The 19696-nt window shown below is 41.8% G+C and overlaps 1 protein-coding gene across 2 annotated transcripts in view; it reads left to right on the top strand.

Annotated features, from left to right (window-relative positions):
- The window catches only part of PRLR (prolactin receptor), a 140659-nt gene that overhangs the window by 88652 nt on the left and 32311 nt on the right, over positions 1-19696 (top strand). For both annotated transcript variants that reach the window (XM_031443880.2, XM_010977605.3), the window contains exon 2: positions 7465-7526. The gene's annotated coding sequence lies outside the window, so the exon portion shown is untranslated. The remainder of the gene's footprint in view (positions 1-7464; positions 7527-19696) is intronic.

The raw sequence follows: 19696 nt of genomic DNA, 5'->3' as shown, positions 1-19696 counted from the left end.
TTGAGAATTCTGGATAAGGTCTTTTCAGCACTGAGAGGTTGTTTTTTATTGTCCTTTTAATGAGGAGTGTAACCCTAGCTTATAGATGCTACAAGCTTCATTGGGAAGGTGGATTTACACTCGTGGCCTCTGAACTAAAATAAGCAGAAAGCTCTTTTGTTCAGATCCACTGCTGGTGGCCACCTCATCCAACCCATGGTCGCCCCAGTCAAAGTGGCCATTGGCTGATTTATGCAGACTCACGTTCATGCCGTGGCCACTCACCAGACTGGAACCCCCACCCTGCTTTTAAGTGACCCTGAGTTACTGCTATCAGGCTTGTAAAATCTAGCTCTAAACTCTACCCTTCCCTGCTAGTCAATCAAGGAGATCTGGACTTTGTTTTGTGTTTGTTTTTTTTAAGTATTGCTAGTACTCTTTATTTACTTTACACTCATTCCCAAAAACGATTTGAAGTAGCCTGTTTTACATACGGCTCTTCTGTACTGTGACCTGGGGCACATTATAACAATCATAAGACATCCAACCTTTCACAGTGTTTCACTTGTGAACAAAAAAATACTGCAAACCATATCAGTAAACAAAGAATGCTGAAACCATCAAGTCATCAGCCACTGTAGCTGAAGTAGCCCCAGTGAAGACAAGCCTGCAGCCCAGCCTCTGCAGCCACTCACAATGGTGCACCCCGAGGGGACTCAGAATAAGAAAGGACAGAATACTGGCCCTAGATAGCTAGGTGCTTGTCAAAGGAATGAATTCAATGAGCCCAAATGTTTGCTTCCTCCCTTGCTTAGAAAAGCACTAAATTCTTTAACTTGAGATGCCTGGTTTTCTTTAGATAACAAGTAATCTTTTATTGTTCCAACTACCTGGTCATTGTTGTAAAGCTCCTGTATATCCTAGCTCCTCCCCTACCTCTTCGGAGCAGTCCCTCAGAGCGATCTGGGAGGCTGTCATCCCGGCTCGAGTCCTCCCGCCAAATAAAACGTAACTCTCAACTTTTAGGCTGCACATTTATTTCAGTCAACAAACTCTTCCAAAGCCCTTCCATGTACCTTCTCTTGTTAAAGTGATTACCCTCAGAACCCCAATTGCCTGTGATATGCTTCTGATAAAGCTAGCAGATGGCAAACATCTCGGAAAATAAGGGTACGAGACAAATGCAAGGGTCACCTTGTTAATCTGTGGACTGGTAGGACTAGCATTTCAACATGTTGGTCCAACCAGTGGTGTTTGGTTTCAACTCTGGCCTCCAGAGAAGTTCCCATCTTGGATATTTCTTAAGAATGGGAGGTCAGTAACACCAAGACCAGGAGGATATGCTGCCAAGGAGTCATGCAAGGAACTTCTTAGAAAGAAATGAATTAAGCAATTTGTCCTGAATGTTAGTAGCTGGAAAAGTGTCTCAGATTTTCCCCACAGATGACTGCAGGAATATCTATACTCTGGAGTAGGGATTATAGACTACAGCTTGAATTGTAAGAGTCCAGTCTCCAGAATCATAGCGTTTCAGAGTTGGAAGACTGGTCTTCCAGGCCTGATCCAAGTCGCTAACCCCTTTAGGGTCTCATGTGGTCTCTGTGTGAGCATCTGCAGTGACGAGGAGCTGGCCTCCTGCCAAGGGGTTCATTTCATCATTGGGGCGTAATTTTCATTAAAAGGCTGTTTTTCCTCTTGAGTCCAGGGCTTTTACCCTATAATTTGACCCATTTATTGTGGTTCTGCTCGATGATGGACAAGTGGATTGTCCAGGGAGGCACATCACTACCCTGTTGTTGAACTTGAATCTACCTCCATGTAATTTCCTCCAGTTAAAGAATTTCTCTTCTTGTGCCTTTGGATCCACTTCTTCAGTGATCATAGAGGCCCTAGATGGTTTCAGAGACAACACACAAAGCCCCAGAGTGTTGGCATGTCTTCCTGCTTGCAGCATCTCCTTGTCCTCTGTGTCTCCCAAATCTCTTCCTTTTCCTCTGATAGCTGCACCCAGCTCTCTTACAATTCTTCCAGAAACCAAGCGTGAACTCACACACAGAAGGCAGCAAGTTTTTGTGAAAAGGGTAGAAGAACTTGGTTCAAGCCCTGACAAATTTCTCTAAAGCTTCGTCATATTATTTACCTGATCAGGGGTGGGGGTAAATCAGGAGAGTATAATGATAGACTGTAAGTGGATGTTTATTATAAATTGCAATGTATATTGTAATGCTACTGAATATTTGAACATTAAATTCTAAAAGACCTCAAGCATCATGTAGTCCTTGCTCCTCGTTTTAGACTTGACGTTAAACAGAAAGAAAACTGACATGTCCAGGGACCACAGGAACAATTGGAGGCAAGGCTAAAACAGACCTGATATTTTCCCACTCACAATCCCTGGCTTCCTGTACCAACTCTCTGTTGAACAATGAAGGGAATCAGTGAAATCACCCATGCACAGACCAGACCCTAAATGGTACCCAGCATGTGTTAGGTGCTCCATCACTAGTGGCTGAAGAAATATGCCAGTAAATGAGTGAATAAATGACTAGTACAATGACTAGTGCTTGTTTCTGTTGACATGTTATGGTTGCCTCCAAATGTCACTTATATCTTTAATCATTTGTTAATTAAGTCTCTAATAAGGAGCTTGGTTCTCCAGATGTACTTGTGAAGGTTAAAATGAGACAATGCATTAAGGTGTTTAAAAGCTGTGTCTGGCAGTCAATTAACATTAACTAATTATTATCATTCTCTGTTTGCGTGCCATGTTTCTAAATAACAGTCCGCTGATGCTGTAAGGACTCACTAAACTGAAAATCACTTTGCAGTCTACTGACAAGAGGAATTCTGGAACTGCAGAAGTCTGACTACTATTTGTCAGTTGCCATCCTATGCCTTTAACTAGGCCATCCATGCCCACCTCTGGTTGTTGGTACCAAAAAGACACAAACAAGGTCCTGAATTCTTTCACTTCCTCCTCTGGGCTTGTGTTTATTCAGCCCTTGACCTTCGGGCTCTGTCTCCCACTCCAGTCAGCACTTGCCTGTTGGACCTGACAGTCTGTTTGGCTTTGCGCTGTTTGAAGCTTCGCACTCTTGGTCCCTCTCCCAATCTCCATCTCCATCAAGGTTTTGGAATTTCCCTTTGGTTTCCCTCCACTCCCAGGCACCGTGGGAGCTTTATTCCTTCTAAACAAGCCCCATCCCCTTGACTCCAGTTGGTGTGTTTTCCTCTCTATATTATTGGGGGTCAGACATTCTCCATGTTGTGGCATTTGTTGTAAGTATGGATTTCTTGATCCCTGGGGCTGGGCATTAGAATTTAGACTTTTCCTATTTCTGTGTTTCAGGAAAGGGAAAAATAGAACATAGCCAAGAGTTATTTTTTTCTTCTTTATTTTTGTGTCAACTGAACTGGCTTTTTCATCTCTCTTTTTTTTTTTTTTTCTTTTTTTCCTTTTTTCTTTTTTCTGTTATTTCTTTTTTTCTTTTTTTTTCCTTTTTTTTCTTTTTTATTCTTTTTTTTTTTTCTTTTTTTTTCTCAGAACTTTTTTTTTTGGTAAATAAGAAAGAGCTTGGATAAACTCATCAGTTGGGATTAGAAGTTCTGGTGTGGAAAGAAATATTGATTATCTATTTAATCTCTGTGTCTTGTGATGAATTACCACTTAATATCTTCTCGTTTGCCAGTGCTATGTCTGCCCTCAATATATCCCACCAAGAATTAAGTTCCTTCAGAGCCTGAACTTGATCTGATTATGATCACAGCTCAGTCCTCAGCATCTAAAACAGTGCTTAGCCAATAGCAGACAACCAGTCGGTGTTTGTTGAATATTGAATGAATGAATGAATGAGAAGCAGGATCGAGTTGTGGTTGGACCATAGCCTTTGACATCAAAGAGATCCCAGGTGAATTACTCGGTATGCCACTTTCCAGCTATGAGACCTCTCTGAATTTCAATTTCTTCATCAATAAAACGAAGGTGATGATAATACCCATCTCATAGATTTGGGGAGAATTAAATAAGATAATGCATGTAAAGTTCTTTGCACAGTAGCTGGCATGTTCTCAGAACTTGATAAATGTTGACTATTACGTCTGTTCTTTTCAGTGAAAATCCTCAAGGTTTGAGGCCTATTTGAGTTAATTGAATGAATTTATGCAACTAGTAGTGATAACTGTGCTAAAGACAAATTAGTTTAATTAATCTGTCAGCCAGATTTCACTCAAAGAGCCAAGTTGACAAAACATGTGTCGGTCACACCCACCATGTTTAAAGCAGGGTACCAGTCTTTCAGGAGTGGGCAGGATGCAAAGATGGGTATGACACAGTGTCCTGCCTCCAGGAATATAAAATCTAGAAACTAACTACATGCATAGTGCTGTGCAGAGTATATATATATTTGAGGTGTTGCTATCTCCCACATCATCTGATTTAGCCTCCATGCTTTGCAGAGCATTAGTCTACAACACTTGGCTCCTCCTTTGAGTACTTTCAGTGACAAGAAACCCCTCACCTCATGAATGAGCTCATCCTATCCGGAACAGTCATCTCTTTTCGAAAGATCTTCCTTCAAATTAGCACAAATCTGCTTCCCTATGATGTTTACACATTGATCTAACTTCTGCCTTCTGGATACATCCAGAATAAATCCATTTTCCCCTTTTTAATAGAAGTCAGCAAAGGAAGGCCTGCAGGCCAAATCTAGCCCACCATTTACTTAGTAAATCAAGTTTTATTAGAACACAGTCAGGACTGTTCATTCACACACTGTCTGTGACCGCTTTTGCACGATAGCAGAGTAGTTGCAGCAGAAATTGTATGGTCCAGAGAGTCAAAATTATTTACTGTTTGGTCCTTAGAGAAAAAATTGTTCAGACTCTGCCCTACATGACAGACCTTAAACACTTAAGACAACTAACATATCTCCTCTTAAAGTAGGGAGCCCCAGAAGTGAGCCCAGAACTGTAAGTGGGAGCTAATGGAGGCAGAATGAAATAGTACTATCACCTCCCTTATTCTGGACATCATACTTCCAATTATGTGGCCAGAGAGCAGGTCAGGCTTCGACTGACACACAACACTGGAGTCAAAAAGGACTAAACCTCTGACTTGTTTTTCCCGGAGGCTTCTGTTAAGTTATGCCTCCCCACCCTACACTGGTGTAGCCTAGTGTCTGCAAAACTGTCTACAAAACTTTACATCTTTCTGGCCTGTCTAAAGCCATCAGAAAACAACTCAGCACATAGTCGAAGGCTGTATCAGTCAGGGCCAGACAGGAGAAAGATGAACTACTCAGCTAGGATTTTTAAGAGAATGTTATGTTACAGTTTACGTACCTGTGGGCAGAGTTGAGGAAACTAACAAGGAAATTTGTCGCACTCTCTCTGCAGGAAGGGAATGGGGAGGGAGGGGTTTACTGGCACCCAGTGATAGCTGGAGCCATGGAGAGAGGCTCCTCACTTGGAGCTGTGGCAGTGGAGACATAACCCCTGCCAGAACCCAGCTAGGAGGAAGGCAGAGAGATGGGGAAACAGATACCGTGATGGGCTCCTCTCCCATCCTCTGCCTACTGTGTGTGGGACCCAACCAGAAACTGGAGGAAATGTGAGTCACAGGAGTCAGCCCCCAGGGCACAGAGCAGGACCGAGAGTAGGTGTGGGAGTTGGGGCAGAAAGTGACAAGAGCTAGGTGGTATGGCAGGTGCTTTTTAAAAATTCTGAATGAATAAACAGATGAATGAATGAAGTGAGCGCAAGCCCTGGCACTCAGTCAATGTTTGTTCAACTGCAGAAATGAGTGAAAGGACCACAATGTCCTTTATGCGCTTCTGCCCCAAAGCCCTGACCACTGCTGCTCGCTAGTTGTTCCAGAGTTTCCACCCTCAGCACAGCCCTCCTCCCGTGTGACCCTCCCCCCCTCCTCCCCTAGCCTCTGCTGACCCCTCAGGGTTTCCCGCAAGGGTATAAGAAGAGTTGAGATTTCACTTGGGAGGTAATAGAGCAGAGCAGGAATTGTTCTAAACAGAGTTAGAACATGATCAAAAGAGAGGGCTTTTAGTCCTGAAATGATTCCCAGAATCTGAAATACATTCTAGAATGTTTAGCATTTTAAAATTAAAAATTCAACATCACAGGACCCTGTGAAGAAGAACTGGTGGCTTCTGAGAAAGCCCCCAGACAGCTGTGTTAGGAACTCTGCATTCACCAGACACATCACTACCACATGCCTTGGGGCTGGCCGCTTTATGCTCAGGTGGCCCTTGTCACTTCACACGCTTTTATTGCTAAGATGTCGGGGTCTCTGTTCATTATGCCAGTAGCCACGATGTGGAGGAAGTGGGATGTATGAGAGAGGTTCGGGGTGGCAGAAAGCCACTGGAAGTAGTCCGCAGCTTCCCGCCTGCCACTTCCTCCTTTGTGGGTTGAGTCAGCGTGGGGTATATTCAGCACTGGATTCCTCGAAGGATAATCCCCAGGATTCTGGATTTTGAAGACATAGAAATAATTTGAAAATATCGTGTGGTCTGCTACTCTGGTTAGACTGTTTTTTTTTTTCATGGAATGTGCAAGAGAAAATTGAGCACTAAATTAGGAATTGTTGCCTGTATATCAAAGCACATTTTAAAAAGTGACTGCAGACACATAGCCTAATTTCCTGAATTCATGTATTCAGGAATTTCCTGTATTCCAATCCTGAGATCATTTTTGTTCTAACTCAGATCCATACTCTTAGCAGTTGTCACCCCATGCCTCACAGACCCAGGCCAGTCAGTCCCCAGAGTTTAGAATGTTTTAGACAAGACTTAGAGCCAGATCTGTTGGAAGGAACCAGCTGGAAACCACAAGCCCTGATGGGCACAGCCCAGCAGATATAAGCACATACCTGGCAGTCCAGGTCCCGTCACAACCAAAAATTATTCACATTTCCAAAAGCAGTCTTCTGCCAGTGCTCAGATGAACCCATGAGATAGAATCAAACTCCAGCTTGCAGTTGGAGTGGCCAAATTCTCAAGTCAGCCATGGCAATGACAGGATATGTCAGTAAATTTCATTCCAGGTCTCCAGGGCCAAATTCATAAAATCTAATCCCAATTAAGATAACTGGCAACATTTGAGTAAGATCTTTAGATTAGATAATAGTACTATAACAGTAATTTTCTGATTTTAGTCATTGCACTGTGGTTATGTAAGACAATGCTCTCATTCTTAGGGAGACACATTGAAATAATGAATGATGCAGAGGCATCATGATTTCTCAAATGATTCAGAGAAAAATAATAATTTGTGGATACAGAAAAGAAAAGGAATGATAAATCAAAGTTGCTAGAAAACTAATTCAAAAAACAAAAACAAAACTAGAGCTGTCATATGCTTGTCACTGAAGCGCAGTAATTTCAGTCATGCTGTTGCTGTGAAGTGAGTCAGAAGGAGCATCTCTTGTTTCGTCATCATTGAGCTAAACTAAGTCATTTCCTCTTTCAGCTACAGAACTCTTCTATGTCTGGAGATGAACACTAAGGATGCTTTCCATATGAACCCTGAAGGTAAGGGGAACTTGATGGCGAGCTCTCTTGCTTGTCACATTGCCCGTCTGTCCTGCTATCCGTTTCATCAAGGCACCGGCAAGGACTCAACTCTCTTGACTCGTAGAGAGAATAAATCCCAACCAGCCAACATCCACTTTGTTGCATTATGCTATTCTCAGAGACCTTTTCTAGCTCCCCAGCCTGTCCTACCTAGAAAACCCTTCTCTGTTTTTCTCAAAGAAAAATACCAAAACTATCTTTTTTATTGAAGTATAGTTGATTTACAATGTTGCGCTAGTTTCTGGTGTACAGCAAAGTGATTCAGTTATACATATATATACATACACATATTCTTTCTCAGATTCTTTTCAATTATAGATTATTACAAGATATTGAATATAGTTCCCTGTGCTGTACAGTAGGCCCTTGTTGCTGATTTTATATGAAGTAGTGTGTATATGTTAATCCCAAGCTTCTAATTTATCCCTCCACCCCTTTCCCCTGGTATTGGTAACCATAAATTTGTTTTCTATGTCTGTGAGCCTGTTTCTGTTTTGTAAATACGTTCATTTGTATCACTTTTTTAGATTCCACATGTAAGTGATATTGTACGATATTTGTCTTTCTCTCTCTGACTTATTACTTCACTTAGTATGATAAACTCTAGGTCCATCCAAGTTGCTGCAAATGGCATTATTTCATTCTTTTTGTATGGTTGAGTAATAAATAGATATATCTTCTTTATCCATTCATCTGTCAACAGACACTTAGGTTGCTTCCATGTCTTGGCTGTTGTAAATAATGCTGCTATGAACACTGGGATGCACATATCTTTTTGCTTTAAAGTTTCCGTCTTTTCTGGATATATGCCCAGGAGTGGGATTGCTGGATCATACAGTAATTCCATTTTTAGTTCTTTAAGGAACCTCCATACTGTTCTCCATAGTGGCTGCACCAATTTATATTCCCACCACTAGTATAGGAGGGTTCCCTTTTCTCCACACCCCCTCAAGCATTTATTATTTGTAGACTTTTTGATGATGGCCATTCTGACTGGTGTGAGGTTATACCTCATTGTAGTTTTGATTTGCATTTCTCTAGTAATTAGTAGTGTTGAGCATCTTTTCATTTGCCTGTTGGCCATCTGTATGTCTTCTTTGGAGAAATTTCTATTTAGGTCTTCTGCCCTTTTCTTGATTGGACTGTTTGGTTTTTTTGATGTTGAGCTGTGTAAGCTGTTTGTATACTCTAGAAATCAATCTCTTGTTGGTCACATCGTTTGCAAATATTTTCTCCCATTCCATAAGTTGTCTTCATTTTGTTTATGGTTTCCTTTACTATGCAAAACTTGTAAGTTAAGTAGGTTCTATTTGTTTATTTTTGCTTTTATTCCCTTTGCCTTGGGAGACTGACCTAAGAAAACATTGCTACATCTTATGTCAAAGAATGTTTTGCCCATGTTCTCTTCTAGGAGTTTTATGGTGTCCTGGCTTATATTTAAGTCTTTAAGCCATTTTGAGTTTATTTTTGTGTATGTTGTGAAGGAGTGTTCTAACTTCATTGATTTACATGTGGCTGTCCAGGTTTCCCAACACTGCTTGCCAAAGAGACCATCTTTTCTCCATTGTATATTCTTGCCTTCTTTGTCAAAGATTAATTGACTGTTAGTGTGTGGGTTTATTTCTGGGCTCTCTACTCTGTTCCACTGATCCATATGTCTGGTTTTGTGACAATACCATGCTGTTTTGATTAATGTAGCTTTGTTGTATTGTCTGAAGTCTAAGAGGGTTGTGCCTCCAGTTTTGTTCTGTTTCCTCTGGATTGCTTTGGCAGTGCTGAGTCTTTTATGTTTCCATATAAATTTTAGGGTTATTTGTTCTAGTTCTTCGAAAAATGTCCTGGGTAATTTAATTGGGATCACATTAAATCTGTAGATTTCTTTGGGTAGTTGGGCCATTTTAACATTAATTCTTTTAATCCAAGAGCATGAGATATCTTTCCATTTTTTTTAATCATCCTCAGTTTCCTTTATCAATGTTTTATAGTTCGTAGCATATAAGTCTTTCACTTTCTTGGTCAGGTTTATTTCTAAGTATTTTATTTTTCTGATGCAATTTTAAAAGAAATTGTTTTTTCATTTTGTCTTTCTGATATTTTATTATTAAAGAAATGCAACAGATTTCTGTATGTTAATCTTGTATCCTGCTACCTTGCTGAATTTCGTTATCAGTTCTAGTAGTTTTTGTGTGGAGTCTTTAGGGTTTTCTACATATAGTATCATGTTATCTGCATATAATGACAATTTTACCCCTTTGTTTCCAATTTGTATACCTTTTTTTTTCCTTGTCTGATTGCTGTGGCTAGGACTTCCTATACTATGTTGAATAGAAGTAGTGAGAGTGGGTACCTTTGTCTTGTTCCAGATTTTAATAGGACTGTTTTCAGCTTCTCATTGTTGAGTATTATGTTGCCTGTGGGTTTGTTATAAATAGCTTCTATTATGTTGAAATATTTTCCCTCTATACCTACTTTGGTAAGAGCTTTTATCATGAATGGATGTTGAATTTTATCAAATGCTTTTTCTGCAACTAGTGAGTGATCATGTGGTTTTTGTCTTTTCTTTTGTTGATGTGGTGTATCACATTGATTGATTTGCATCTGTTGAACCAACCTTGTGACCCTGGGATGAATCTGACGTGATCATGTGTATGATTCTTTTTATATGTTGTTGGATTCAGTTTGCTAATATTTTGTTGAGGATTTTTGATCTATATTCATCAAAGATATTGGCCTGTGATTTTCTTTTCTGGTGGTGTCTTTATCTGGTTTTTGGATGGTGCTGCATAGAATGACTTTGAGGATGTTCCTTCCTCTTCAGTCTTTTGAAAAAGTTTGAGAAGGACTGATACAAGTTCTTCTTTATATGTTTCATACAATTCTCCAGTGAAGCCATCTGGTCCTGGACTTTTGTTTGCATGGAGTTTTTTTATTATTATTATTATTATAGATTCTGTCATACTTCTAGTGATCAGTCTGTTCAAATTATCTATTTCTTCTTGATTCAGTTTTGACAGTAGCAAAACTATTAACAGCTGACATCTTTGTAGTGAAATTAAGGGAGATTTCAATTTTCTCCTTATTTTTTTTGTGCTTGAGAGTTTTTCAACAATGACTGTATTTTTTAATCAGGAAAAGAAACATTATGTTTGCTTTTATTTTCTTAAGCAGCTCTGCATAAATTCTTGCCAAAGCTTTCTGGCTGCTTCAGCCCCCAATATTGTCACTACTACACATCCCCTCCCTCCCAGCCCACTGACAGTCCCTATAGAACGGCTCATATATGGTGGGCTCTGCATCTTCCCCATCTACTATCAGCAAGGAAAATCACTTCATGGCCCCATGACCCACTGAGCCCCAGGCACAATCTCCTGGCTTGGCTCTCACACTTTGTTGATTACTTTTCCCTACCTACAATATTCTATTACTCTTTGGAGTTAGAGTTGTATGGAAGCACTTAACTCACATATTCCCCCTTTATGCCAACTCAAGTAGCACACCCCAATTTCATCTCCTTAGGATACTAGGCCCAGCTGACAACTAGGTCATGAAGTATTAAGAGTCAGCTTGACAGATGGAGAAACCAAGCCTCGGGGCTTGCCTCTGTATATACTACACAGTAAAATGGGATCTAGACCCTCTGAAACCAACTTGACACATGTAGCTCTGAAGGTGAACTCTCTCTTTCAGAGGACGTTAAGGACTCATGAAGACATGAAACTAACTAGGTCATGGGTGGAAGAGAATTCTGGCCAAAATTATTTGAGGATTTCCTGAGATCACTCCAGGGTACTTACTAGTCTTTCAGCATTGAAAAGTGATAGTTCTTTGAGGACCATCTGACACTTCAGTGTCAAGAACCAAGCCTGAGCTTTCCCTCTGGGACAGAGTTTCTCAATTTCAGCACTGTTGGCATTCTAGAACAGATAACTCTTTGTTGTGGGGGCTGTTTTGTGCATTATAGGAGTCTTAGCAGCACCCCTGGTCTCTACCCACTGAATGCCAGTAGTCCACCACCCCGCCCAACTTGTAACAGCCAACGGTGTCTTCAGATGTTGGCTACAGATCCAGGGAGGACAAAATCTCCCCCTACCCCAAGTAGTGACAATAAAATTATGTTTTCAGACATTGCCAAATGTCTCCTTGGTTGGGGAAGGCAAAATCACCCCCAAAGAAAACCCCTGCTCCAAAATTACCTCAACCCAGCAAGAACTTTTATTTTTCATGCAAATAGACTGAAATGTATAGTGTCCAGAGTAAACATTAGCAAGGACTGGCAGAAGGGGTGCCATAAATTGTCAAAATGGTTTGGCATGGCAGGGCCCTATGGCTTAAAGCTCAGAAGTATTTGGTAATACTGCCATCAAACCAGACCACCAGCTCCTCTGAGTTTCTTTCTTCTTCCTGGGTTTCTGCCCTTTCCTGGGTTTCTTCCTGGGCATGCCAAATGCCTCATAAGATTTGCTTGAATGAAAGGCAAATGAGAGAGAACAGGGCAACACTGAACACTCAAGCAGTCTTTTCCTTCATGAGGTCCAGAAAAGCACAGTGTGGTCTGAACTGCATTGCAAAGCCCCAGAGGGACTTGGCTACTCTTTTTTTAAAATTTATATGTGTACTTATTTATAAACTACATTGTTGCATGAAAGATTTGTGACTTAATTGTCTCATTTCCTTCATAAAATTGGATATTGTTTAAACAAATATGTGTGGGTTCTGGGCAGTGGCTTAACTGGAAATCCTTTTTCTATCCCTCAAAGAGTGTATGGCAAGTGAGGTGGTGGTAGCAGCTTTACCTGGGGACCAGTTGGCAAACCACGGCCCCGAAAGTAAACTCCAGAATTGATCTTCACTCTTCCTGCTCATCTCCAAGTGTGCCTCTTCTGTCCCCAGCTGATCTTCCCCTGCATTCACCCCTACTATCTTCCTCCCTTTACCCAACCTAGGATTTGGTGTGAAAGTATTTGCTTCTGATGCCAGTATATATCTGTGAAAATACAGGCAAGAACTTGAGAGCAGTCTTGTGGTCATCCAAGAGAAGCAGAAACACCGCTCAGTGTCAGGGTAAAAGGGATATTCAGAGAGCAGTGTTCATAAAAGAATTCAGAAGGAAAATCTCTCCCTTAAAAGGGGGATTAGAATTAAGAATAGAATTGCAGTTTCTATCTGGGACCCTGCAACAGTGCCACAGTCCATGGTGTGGCTTCCAGTCTGGCTTCTGGTGTCTTTGAACTGTTAACCCTCCAATCCTGTCCCAGTGGTAATGATCTCTCCCTAACAACCACTCCCTGGCACCTCTTCCCCAGGGCGGAACAGAATGCCAGTCTTAATAGCAAGCCAGGTTCTTTTGCAAGAGCTTGACATCCTTTGGGCTCTGCCCATTCCAACCCTCCTACCTCCAGCTCTTTCCCAGGCTCCCATCTGCATATCTTAGACCTTAACTCTCCCCAGATTGCAAGAAGCTAGGAGGAACTTTGAAGCAGCCCAGGGCACTGGGAAAGATGTGCCCATCCAGAGAGCATGCTTTGATGTGGATCTAAAGCTCCAAGCCCATAATCTTTTCACCCACCATGCTGGCCTGTCAGAATCCTTCAAATGCCTATCATTTGAGCCTTTGCATTGACTGAACTATGGCATTGTTCAAAATCTGCATTTACCTAAGGGGGGGAAGACCTTAATTTACAGATAGGAATTTGTTTATCAGATTAGCTTGTTGGTACTTCTCTAAGAAGAGGGCCTTGGAATTGGGGGCACAAGACAAGTTAATTTTGACTGGAGTGGAAAGACTAAAACAAGTGAGATATTGAGCTTGCTCTAGACTTGTGTTGTCCAATACACTGGCTACATGTGGCAATTTTAATGTAAATTCATTGAAATTAAATGATATTAAAAACTCAGTTTCTCAACCACATAAGTGGCTGTGGCTGCCATATTGGACAGAGCAGACATAGACCATTTCCATCACTGTAGAAAGTTCTCCTGTGTGGCACTCATCTCGATGGAGGTGGTACTGCCAATGGAGAGTTCCGGGACACAGAGAGAGCCTAAAATCACCAGCTGTGTTGGGAAGGACAGAGAAGAACAGGAGAGAGAAGAGAATTCCAAAGAGATAGCGAAAGGGCATCAAAGGCAAACTTCGTGTGCTTTGTCAAGGACCCAACCTTGAGCAAACGTGCATCTACCCCACCGCAAAACTTTTGATGTTGACATCTGCAAACACAGAAGCAACCGGGGTTGGCTTTGGCTCCACTTCCTCCCTTGTATGGCCCCTGGGATCTGTGGGCTCCCTGAGAAGAAGCAGGAGAGCCTGTCCTGATCCCTGAGCTGAAAGAAGGGCAAAGGAGTCACTGGGCAACCAGCCAAAGGGAAATCATCACTCCGGTGGCACATGGCAGCCCCTCAGTATCCAAGAGTCTCCCCTTGGGAGTTCCTAAATCAAAAGACATTGAAGGGGAAAGGAGCACCTTCTCCATCTGGAATTCGACCTCTGCTCAGAGTCTGGGGGCATGGAGGATCTGAGGAGCTTTGCCCCCACTGCTGACTCTTTCTCACTCACATAGCACCTGCAGTCCCGTGGAGCATTTTCACAGTATTAATTCATCTTGCCCTTACGATAGTTGGCTGAGGAAAGCAGGACAGATGGACCCTCTCAACAGTTTCTATTAGAAGAAATGCATCTCAGAAAGAGGAAGAGAGGATCCAAAGTCAGTCTGACTCAGAAATGGCAGAATGGGCTCTAGAAACCACCATCTGATTCTGCAGCTTGCGTTGCCTCTCAGGTGATGAGGGTTGCTTTGTACCCCTCCAGATCCCCAAGTATGCCAGCCCCAAAGGGTGTGACCTCCATCCGGATCACGCTGCAACTTTATTTCACATCCAGTCCCAAGCCCTGACTGTCTCCTGGATGCTTTGTTACCCAATGACCCTTGCGAGTAGCCAAGCAGAGGGCAAAGTGGACTCCTGGCTGGAATGAGAACACCGATGTGACTCTTCCCAGAAGACGCCTCCCAGAAAAATACTGATGGCATTAACGCACCAAAGCTGCTGAGTCTGTTTTCCAGTGCACAAGACATCAGAAGATACAGTTTTCCTGGCCCCCAAAACTCTAAGTCTGCAGTGGGAGACCTCGGAACATGCCAAGGGCTTTTGTTGGCTAGAAAAGGATCCAGAAAACTGAATTAGATTAGTCCATCTGTAGGACTTTCAAATAGTTTGTGGCCAAATATTTATGACTTTTCTCAAATTTAAGAGGATTTCTCACTGTATGAGAACCATTTATATACATGGCTAAACAGCCAATCAGATTCCATGTTTCCTTTGACACAACAGGCACATAAATCAACAGATGTGCTGAGTAACCTTTGACTTCCACTCTTAGTGAGCTCTAGCACTAAATCAGAACTAAAAAGAAAAAATCTACAAGCTAATCAAATAGATAAAGCAATAGTGAGGAGAGTGACAAAAACAAGATGGTTACTATGAATGTGCCTAATAAAGCAATACCCCTGGCCACTTGCTACTTTGTGCCTTCCTTTTACACCAGCATCTTGATTCTTCTCAGTCAGTGCCCACTTTCTTCATCTCTAAGCCACTGGAGTTGAAAACATAACTATGTCATCAGTTAGACCAGGGAGCTGTCCAATCTTTGATGAAATCATCCCCCAAAGCCAGACGCCCGGCTAAAAGTGAATTAAACAGTCGGCGTGTTACACTCACCATCCTGAGAAAACCAGTTCCAGGTTGCTGGCACCAGCTCCCAGTATCAGCAAGAACCCAGACTCTTTCCATTTGGGGAGATGTCTCCTCCCCACTCTCTCTTTCAACCATGGCCAAATATCTTTCCCAGCAGACCCCAGAAGATTTCTGCTGTATTTCAGTGGCCATACTGGGTGGGATAACCACTCCCAAACCAATCACAGACAAACCGGAAATGAGATTACCACGGTTACCTTAGACTGATGACTCTTTATCTCCCAGACCAAGCAGCTGATAGCAGACAAAACTGTTTTGTTCTGTGCAAAAACAAAAAAGGGGGTGGGGGTGGGTAATAGTTGTTGGAAAAGCAACCAGCAGTGTCTACTGTACCCAGTTCTACACAGGGCAGTGAATGGAGAAAGAAGAGGGGCTTTCTACTCCTCATCCCTGAGGCAGCCGCCCCAGGGGAGCCCCGAACCACCCTGAGCAGATCAGGTCTGCCTGCTATTGACTCTTCTGGCTCCTGAAGAGCCCCTTTTGGCCACTTCATCAAAATGCTCAAAATCAACATGCTTTAAGTCATACCTTTCAGGCGAGGTCATGTGCTATCCAGACAGCTCTGCCAAATCAGGGTCTCATAAGCTTATGAGTTTTTTATTAGCTTCTCTCTCCTCGACCAGACTAAGTACTAAGCGGGTTGCTTTAGCGCAATGCTAGATTCTCAGGGCCCTGTCCATGCCTGCTGCTCAGTGGACATTTGTTGAAAGATGGATGGGTGAATGGATGGATGGATGGATAGGTGTTTCAGCCACCAAACTAGGTCGACCCTGAATTTTTCTGAAAATGCATTAGAAGTAGGCAAATCCTGGTTTCTGTTCCTCTTACCATTTCTGCTCTGCACTGGGAGTCTTTATTGCTTTAGTCCCAGGTCCAGCCTGCCTGTGGTCCCTGGCCGTTACGTCTTTGATTGGGCAGGTTGCTTTTCTGCTAAGAGAGGGCTCCTGAGAGAAGCTGAGTAAAGGAGAAGGAAGAAAAAAAAGAGTGAATATAAGCCAGTAAGAGAGACAAGTAATTATCTTGCTGGATAAGTAGCCCAGAGGCTCTGAATGAAGAAGGAAGTTTGAAAGAGCATATTGTACATGAGTGAGAACGAGTAACTAAATCAGGTAGAGGCAGGCTGTGCTGGTACAAGATGGAGCAAGATGAGGGGAGAGAGAGGGGCTTGGTACTGATGTGGGTTCAAGATGGTGCAGAGATGGGCAGACCGCCAGGCCATAGGCAGGGGGGTGGGGCTTTAACTCTTGAGCCCGCCAGCTGCCCTTCTTCCCCACCACCCTTTGGACTTTCAGATTTTCCCACTTTCTCCACCCTTTTCCCCTCTTTTCCTCACTTTAAACTTCCAGATCCTCTTGCTTTGTGTTTGAAGGATGAACAGAAACTGAGGGGCCAGGGCAAAACAAACCCCCAGCTTCCATGAGAGAATCCTACTGAACTTCTTAAACTCCTCTTTAAAAAGATGACCCCACCCTTCTCTGAGGCTCTGCCAGAGTTTTTCCATGAAATTGCCTTTCATCCGCTTGTCACAAGCTTAATGACAAATAATGGCTCATCGGCCCTGGGTATTTTAAATAACCCTAAAATGGACATAGTAATGGAATTCGGAGAAGTGGAGGGAGTTCTTAAAGACAAGTGAGCAGGACATCAAAACCTTGAAAGCTTTCTTTACTGCTTGAGAGATGGGGCCCACGCTCAGCCACACACAGATGAACATTGGAGGCTGACTGTCAACAGCTGAAAATTTTGCTGTGACCCATATAAGCAATTTCTGTAACCCACCCTAATGGGGACCTTTTCCATGTATTTACATCACTAAAGTCCAGGTTTTCATTAGGGGATTGTTTTTATGGTGTTAACATTTTTGTTGGGAATTTTCCCCCTCAATTACAAAAGTATTTTATTTAGGTATTTTAGTAATATTTTATTTTATTACAAAAGTAATTTTTTTAATTTTACGATCATCCTCCCAGAGATAATTGCTGCTAATACATTGATGTGTGTGTGTGTATATATATATATTACAATGTGTGTATATATATATATATATATATATATATATATATATATAATCTCAACATATTTTATAGGTGTGTATATATACATATATATATTTCCAGTGTATATATATTTCTTCTGTGCACATATGGAGTTACCTATATTGTAATTGAAGTCAAACACATCTGCTTTCTCTACTCAGTTATCATTTTTCTTTCACGTTTCCGTATCTTTAAAAATTTTTTATCACATTACTTTAAAGATTAAATAATATTTTGTTGTAGATTTGTACCGTGATCTAGTTAAATAAGCCTTTATGATTCGATACTTAGATTTTTTACAATATTCTCTTTTTATAAAGTAGCACTGGGGGGATTTTTGTGTGTGCACATAATTCTTTTTGCACATCTCTGTTCTTTTGGGATAAATTTCTAGAAGTGTATTTTCTGATTCAAAGTGTGTCTACAGTCTTAAGGCTTTTAATATGTATTACCAGGAAGATTGTATACATTTACACTCAAAAGGCGAAGTGCCAGTCCCGCCTCTACCTTCAAACAACAAGAAATGTTTGCAAACTCACTGTTACCATTGTGAAATCTCACAGGGTTGGGAAAAGAATAAAATAAAATATTTTAATAAGAAAATACTTTGAAAATTCGAAATCCTATTAAAACCCACATTGCCCTTATTATCAGTTCTTAGACTACCCAAGATAGGTAAGATACTATCTGTCTCAACCACATGCACCAATGATTTACAGCCCATTAGAAACTATAATCCTTACCAGCTTTCCCCTAAATATGATTGATACCCAACAAATGTCATTTATTTAAAATCATGTATTGAGTACCTTCTATGCATTGAGCTTTGTATTAAGAGGAATATAGAGTAAAAAAATAATAAACACAGTTCTTGACATCACTGAGCTACTAGCCTGGGTGGAGTTTGGGAAGAAAGATAACTAGGGATTCACTATCAGTTCTATGATAGGGTCAGGTCCTGGGTTCTCTGTAGACAAGCATCCCTCACTTTGGGGAAACCCAAGGAAGTTCCTGCCTGAGGGAAGGAAGCTGAAACTGAGGATAGGTGGCAGCGGGGCTTCGGAGTGGGCAGCCATGTGCCAATCCTCATTGCTTCTGAAACAGCATCTTCCCAGTACGTATACGTCTGCATAGAAAGGGAGCCATTTCCGTGTGGCAAAGACTTTCACAAGCCACATGGGAGGACAAGATCCCTGGGGGGCATACTTTGAGAAACACTGGGTGGTGTTAATTTCTTTAGATATCAGCCTGGCGTTTTCAATCAACGAGACACATTAACTGAGGCTGAGAGCACGATGGCGTGGGACTGAAGAGGGGATTTGAGCGCAGAGTGGAAAGGAGATACAGGGGCAAGACAAGGCAACTGGCAGGGAGAGGAACTACAGAGGAAAAGACAGAGACTCTTAATAAGGAATTTGGCCAAGTGTCTGCTTTGAAATGTGGTACCTGTCTACCCGCAAAATCCTTTCCCTTGTTAATACATGAAGTGATGTGGAGTTAAACGTGACCTCCTGATGGGTAAAGAGTGAGAACTAAGACTGCCTGTTGGAGGCTGCACACTTGCTTTACTCGTCCCTCATTCTGTAAGCATCTAAGTGCTACTGGAGACTTCTCTTAAGCAGGGATCCTCTCTTCTGAACTGCACAGGATATTAAAGTGAATATTATCTGCTCTTCTTCCCATATTGGCTCACTGACCCCACTTGAGCTCTGCGTGCCTGGCACACGCACACCGTTTGAAAGAAAAGGCAGGATTATAATGGGTCTTTTAAGCAATCAAGGACGTTCAGAAATGCATCTGAGAAATCCAGGTGCGATCAGACCCTCTGCTTAGGTACTCCTAGGAGAAACAGCCCAAGCCACTTACGTTTTGACTTGTAAACAAGCTGACAATTGGCAGAACTGGAGGAATCAGCAAAGCAGCAAACTTCCCTTCCAAATTATATTGTTCTTGTTGTAATATTAAAGTTAATTTCTATCTCTGAAGCTGAGTTGAGAAGCATGGGAATGCAACAGTGGGATGTCTGCCACACCAAAAAATGAAAATTCCTTATGGGTAATATTCCAAGAAGATTGTTTACAAAGATAAGGAGAAATTGACTAAGCTTCTAGATATTGACTTCCTAATCTATTTTTTTTTTCCTTTGGTCTCAGATAGGGTTCTCTGGAAGACACACCATCAACTATATGTTGTGCAAAGAGGTGACATTATTACTGTAAAGCAGTGAGTCAACATGATTAACTGGGTTCTGCCAGGCCAGTGTTATGGTAGCCAAGTATGTAGACATTTGCATAGACCTACTCCATTTGCCATGTGCAGATACATTGGCACAGGAGCCTAGCA

The sequence above is a fragment of the Camelus dromedarius genome, chromosome 3, assembly GCF_036321535.1.
Source record: "Camelus dromedarius isolate mCamDro1 chromosome 3, mCamDro1.pat, whole genome shotgun sequence".
In the NCBI taxonomy this organism is placed as follows: Eukaryota; Metazoa; Chordata; class Mammalia; order Artiodactyla; family Camelidae; genus Camelus; species Camelus dromedarius.
The sequence above is the reverse complement of the archived record's forward strand: the minus strand, read 5'-3'. Positions and strand labels throughout refer to the sequence as shown.